The sequence below is a fragment of the Triticum aestivum genome, chromosome 2B, assembly GCF_018294505.1.
Source record: "Triticum aestivum cultivar Chinese Spring chromosome 2B, IWGSC CS RefSeq v2.1, whole genome shotgun sequence".
NCBI classification, from domain to species: Eukaryota; Viridiplantae; Streptophyta; class Magnoliopsida; order Poales; family Poaceae; genus Triticum; species Triticum aestivum.
In genome coordinates this window covers 6,168,335-6,174,106 of record NC_057798.1, presented here as the reverse complement: position 1 = coordinate 6,174,106, position 5,772 = coordinate 6,168,335, and the positions used below count along the sequence as shown (strand labels likewise).

Genomic DNA, 5,772 nt, shown 5'->3' with positions numbered 1-5,772 from the left:
CACAAGCACTTGACAAAGCAGCATCACAAGCTGCCAGAATGCAACATCACAAGCACTTGAGTTACAGTCAAGACCGTCGACAAAAGGGAACGTCAGGCCATAGTAAGGTTGCTGCGATGGTGATTCGATAAAACATCACATACTTTTCTGTACACAGGGCTCCTCTTTTCGTCCTTGAGGGAGTTCCTCTCCTCCACCAAATCCGTCATCTCCTCTTTCAAAACATTGTTATCAGCGGGATGGAGTGCTCCTTCCCTGAGGCGGGCGTCTGGAACGGCGGTTCATATCATGTCCTCAATGTCCTGCACTCCACCTGTCATCATTGAGGGTCTCTGTTGGGCAAACATCAACGTCAAAGCAGAGAAATGGAGTCACACCAATGGACATGGCAGCATTTAAGAAATGGAAATACATAACTAGTACTCCCTCTGTAAAGAAATATAAGAGCGTTTACATCACCGCTTTAGTGATCTAGACACACTTATATTTGTTTACAGAGGGAGTATATGTGATAGTGTTACCAGTGCAAGAGAGAGAAATTGCAAACTTACGCAGTTTGAATATCATGTTATCTTACTATTACTAGTGTGTGTTTATTATAAACGACATGGCAGGCAGCTCGGGTTTGCACCTGTCATCATTTTGCCCATACATATACATACATACAGCAAGAGAGGCAAAACTTAGCAGATTGGAAGGCTTGTTGTACAGGGGCGTGATCACAAACGAAATAGTAGAGTAGTATTTCAGGATGGTGCTATATATTCTGTAGCAAACAAAGTTGTACGCTCCATACAAAGTGATGTAATAAGACTAGACATAATTGCCATAGAAAGGCTAGCATGTGGGAATCGCTACAAGAGCTCATGTTGTCTTGTCAAATCTCATACTGGGCACACACACACAAATTGTTGCACTAGTGAAAACAAGCAGCATCTATGGGTACGTAATTGATGGCCGGGACACACACGACATAAGAGATACCTTAAGGAGCTCCATGGCGTGGACGCCCATGGAAGAGGCGGCACACAACAGTCTGCGCCTGAGGACACCAGCATTATCAAGTTAGTATGCTTGGTTAGTATCATCAACCTGAAGATAAATCTGCTGCAGAGTTTTCAGTTTCCTGAAGAAGGAAGGAACTAAAAGTTTCAGATTTCTGCAGTTTTGTCTGTCTGTGAAGATAAGTTGCAGCAAGCAAGCAAGCAGGCAAAATATGGAGTATCAAGTTTCCTAGTGCTCCCTCAAATTGTAAGATTTGCTATGCATGCTCGTGTCAGTATTTTATTTTAGTTTTTGAAGGAATTTGCTCATGTGAAGATTTCGGTATGAGATACATGGAGCTTTTTCAGAGTTGTTTTTTTCTTTCTGTAATACATGTGAAGACTTGGGTATGAAAAATGGAGCTTTTTTCATAGTGAAAAGTGATATTTTTGGTGTCGTTTTGTTGTTGCTCTAATCGGCATGTATCTCATACTGGAAGACTTTGGTAATTGATGGTCGGGACATGAGAGAGAGCAGACTGAGTTACCTTGACGGTCTCCATGGCGTCCGCAGCGGCAGCGGGGTCTCGGAACAGCAACATTACCAAGTTAGTATCAACCTGAAGAATAATCTGCAGAGTTGTCAGTTTTTCTGAAGAAGGAAGTAAAAGTATGAGATTTTTTGTAGTTCTGTCTAGGTCCGTCCGAATACAAGTTGCAGCAGCAAGCAAACACGGATAGATGGGCGTTGACAAGCTCACCGTGATTATTTTGCAGCCAGTGCCGAACAACGTCGTGCCTCGTTGGTCGAAGGGAGACACACACGATGAGCCCCTTGTCCTCTGCATTAACCGGGGATGATGCAGTACCGAATCAATCATGCTGCTGCACAAGGACATGATAAATAACAAATCTTGAGTCAAATGGAAAATCTTGAGCTCCAATTATAATGAGAGAAAAAAGGAAATCATGTCAATGATCCTGAAACAATAGCATAAGGCAAAAGAATAGGAGTATTTTAGCATAAGGCAATGATCCTGAAAACAGCGGGCAATCGAGCTGTCTAAGCCCAAACAATAGCAAATGTTGAGAACACATTTGCAACACAGAGACACGCATTGGTGATTTCGTGCGGACATGTCAAGAGCACAACACACACATGGGGTAGAGATGAACATGAGAAGAGAACATTACTACAGTAGAAAGCATGATGATATGTGGCAGCCTATATGATTGGAGCAGTAGCAACAAGGGAGCTGAATTACACGTCCTAACTAAACCCAGGACCAATGGCTCGGTTATGAGACAATTGACATGCAAGCCTAGCACATAGGCAAGCAGATTACTCTGAATTTCCTCTCCAACACATGTCTGAATCTGGCTGTTGCTATGTGTGGGCGTGTGTTGCGAAACTGAAACTATGAATTTCCTCTCGAATACAAGTCTGAATCTGGCCTACTATCATTCGTGTACCTCACCTCCCCCAAATCGATCTCTTAATTTGTAGTTGCAAAACTGAAAGTTAAGTGTTGGAATCAATCGAGCCAAGACAAAACAAGCATAGATAGGCTCACTTGTGTGACCAGCAGAAGAATCATCGCTACAAGAGCTCATTGTGTCTTGTTGAATCTCATACTCCCTCCGTCCCAAAATAAGTGGCTCAACTTTGTTCAAACTTTAGTACAAAGTTGAGTCACTTTTTTTGAGACGGAGGGAGTACTACACACGCGCGCACACGCACACGCACGGTTGCACTAGTGAAAAGAGGCAACACCTCCGGGTAATTGATGGCCGGGACATGAGAGAGAGCAGAGTGAGATACCTGGACGGGCTCCATGGCGTCCGCAGCGGCAGCGGGGTCCGAACAGCAACATTGCCAATTTAGTATCAACCTGAAGAATAATCTGCAGACTTGTTAGTTTTTTCTGAAAAAGGAAGTAAAAGTATGTGATTTTTGCAGTTTTGTCTAGCTCCGTCCGAATACAAGTTGCAGCAGCAAGCAAACACGGATAGATGGGCGTTGACAAGCAGAGCAGAGCATACCTTCCATGGCGACCTGGGAAGAAGCAGAGCCTCCTTGTATGCCTGCGCGCTTGATGCATCAGGGAGTGCAGCGGAGGACCTCCATGTCCATGGAGAAGACCGGAGTTGTTGGTGACCCTTCCATGGCGTCGTCCTGCTCCTCCTGGTAATGGTCATGGAGAGAGATGGGTGGGGGATGGGAATGGGATTCGCCTCTTTTCAATATTATCTTTCCTTTTCTTTTCTCTTGTCTTCAAAACTTAGTTTTGAGCAAGGAGACACAAATTTTGAGAGACGAGCGGCGTAAATGCAGCGGACTCTTAATTGGTCAATGGACTTTACCCATGGATCGACACTGTCTATTTAACCAATCTCGTTCGTCCATCGACATCTGACGGCCCGCAGAATTGATCGTGGGGAGCTGGCCGGAAGGAAGAAGCACAGATATGCTTGGGATGGATCTCCATGGTCTTTGCCCCATCTCGTCCGCCCGTCCGTCGACATCGGGTGGCCCGCGGAATCAATCGTGAGCAGCTGGCGGGGATGGATCGGTGGGAGTCTCCCTCATTGGTCGGTAGCGATTACCCACGGATCGATCGCCTCTCTGGCCAATCCCAGCCATGCGCCATATCCAAACATACGTGGGGGTTTCGTTTCGGTTGTTGCTCCATCATCGTGAATGGTCGACCCACTGATGGATGCCTGGCGTGGGGCGGTGGCGATGTGTTCAATCCATCGAGAGATGGTCATAGCTAGTCGCGGCGACATGGGTCACAACACGTGTCTCTCGCCTAAGTCTATGCATGTATGGGTCACAGCATGTGTCTCTGGCCTAAGTATGTATGTACATGTTTTTATTTATTTATTCTCGATCTGAAAAAAATAAGAATGGATCGATGTGCTTGCTTCCATGAAAAAAAATTGATGGTGCAGCAAGCAAGCAAGCAAGCAGTCCGCGCGCGTGGGCGAATTATTCTACGTGATATAACAAAGGGATCAAGCCAAAGGGATAAACTGCAATTAAGCCAAAGGGATCAAGCAAATACTTGTATCACACAGGGAAGGTGGTTGAGTAGTGCTGTCCTGGACCTCATCGCTTCCCCTCCTCCTCCTCCTCCTCCTCCCTCTCCCAGTCGTACCTCTTCTTTACTTCCTCTACCTGTCACAGTTGCAAGTAAATTGGAAGGCTCTGTTTTCATTGTAAATCACAGTTGCTCTCTACTCCAGTTTCTAGCACTCTTCTTGTATCGTACTACTTGTCATAATGTACTATATCAATAAGACGCTTCATTTACAATGTATTGTACTGGAGGCTACTCCATTTATAATTTACTATGCTTCTAATAATGTATATCATTACTAGCGTCGAGTATTGTATTTACACCAATGGAAATAAGATTACTGCATTGATACTTACTGCTTCTTTTTCGCGTATCTACTGGTTTTTGCTATGATGGTAATTTTATTTCCATAGTTACTAAATATAAGATTTTTTAGAGATTACAATAAAGAATACATATGGAGCAAAATGTGTGAATCTACGCTATAAAATACGTCTATATACACCCGTACGTAGTCCTTATTGAAATCTCTAAAATGTCTTATATTTAGAGACGGAGGGCGTAACAAGACTATCCTATGACCGAGTTGACCCCTAGAAACCGGATTCCCATTTCAAAAGCCTCCCGTGCATGAAAATTTTACCCACAAACATTGAGTCCTAAACTTCTTTTTTGGGTATATATTGTAGAAAGAATAGAGAGGAAGGTTGACAAAATGAGGTGGGTTCTATTGTTGTATCGCTTGAGCCCCGTGGACGTATTTATAGGAGTACATGATCAACTTGGAGTATAAGACAAGTTAGAACAAATCCTAATATATCCTATATTTTCTAATAATCACAATACTCAACATCCCTCCACAGTCACAAAGGTAGCGACGCAGACGGCGAGACAGGAGAAGAATCCTAAGGTAAGCCGATGGACACCATCCCCCCTCCCTAGTCGTAACGATCGATGCATAGCAGAAGATGTGGCTGGAGTGAAACCGATGAGATTGCTCCATCAAGTCGTCCCTTTGTGCCGATGTCAATCTAACCGAGAGCGTAGGATGGTGTATCCATGTTTGAGGTAGCCATGCGAGGGATGACATGGTCGATGTCAACTCGGGGTGGTCGATGTTGAGTTAGTCGCCATGGCGCCGCAGGCGCAAGGAAGCGCCGTGGTAGTCTTCGGAGTAGTGTTGTCGAGGTAGTGGTGCGCCAGGAAGAAGACGGTGTTGATGAGTTGTCACGCTAGGTTTGTCAAGGCCAGAGACACGTCATGGACGAAGGCACGCGTCGGTGTTGCCAGCCTCGGGCATGCTAGACGGACGAACTCGATGTTGACGAGGCGCCACACCAAGCTTACCAGGCCCGAGGACACATCATGGACGAAGGCACACGTCGGTGTTGCCAGCACTTGGCATGCCTAGATGAGGATCCGCACGAGTTATATGCCATTGTAACACCCCTATGTAAGGAGCTAAAGTGATCATCATAAGCTACTTTGATTAACTAGTCTTGATCAACGTTGATTCATATCTTATTTAAATTCCACTTTAAATCAAATTCAAATTGTAAGAGGAATTAAGAATTTCAGAAATAAGAAAACTAAAAAGTTCACGCAATGGCAAATAATCATTGAATAATTGTCATGGTGAAACCAATATTTTATATAAAGTAATTAAATACCCTAAAACAATTAAAACACGGTCCAAAACAATATTT

The 5,772-nt window shown here is 44.3% G+C and overlaps 1 long non-coding RNA gene across 4 annotated transcripts; it reads right to left on the bottom strand.

Annotated features, from left to right (window-relative positions):
- LOC123043054 (uncharacterized) lies at nt 1-3,468 on the bottom strand. 4 transcript variants are annotated; one of them, XR_006418992.1, is made up of 7 exons: nt 3,027-3,468; nt 2,806-2,887; nt 1,745-1,865; nt 1,532-1,615; nt 985-1,042; nt 144-332; nt 1-30 (listed from the first exon to the last, which is right to left on the bottom strand). It is a non-coding gene; the product is annotated as an uncharacterized lncRNA (long non-coding RNA). The 4 variants fall into 4 exon arrangements; XR_006418991.1 differs by having other exon boundaries at nt 1,532-1,603; nt 1,745-1,868; nt 3,027-3,467; XR_006418989.1 differs by having other exon boundaries at nt 1,745-1,868; nt 3,027-3,465.
- Nucleotides 3,469-5,772: the final 2,304 nt, after the last annotated feature.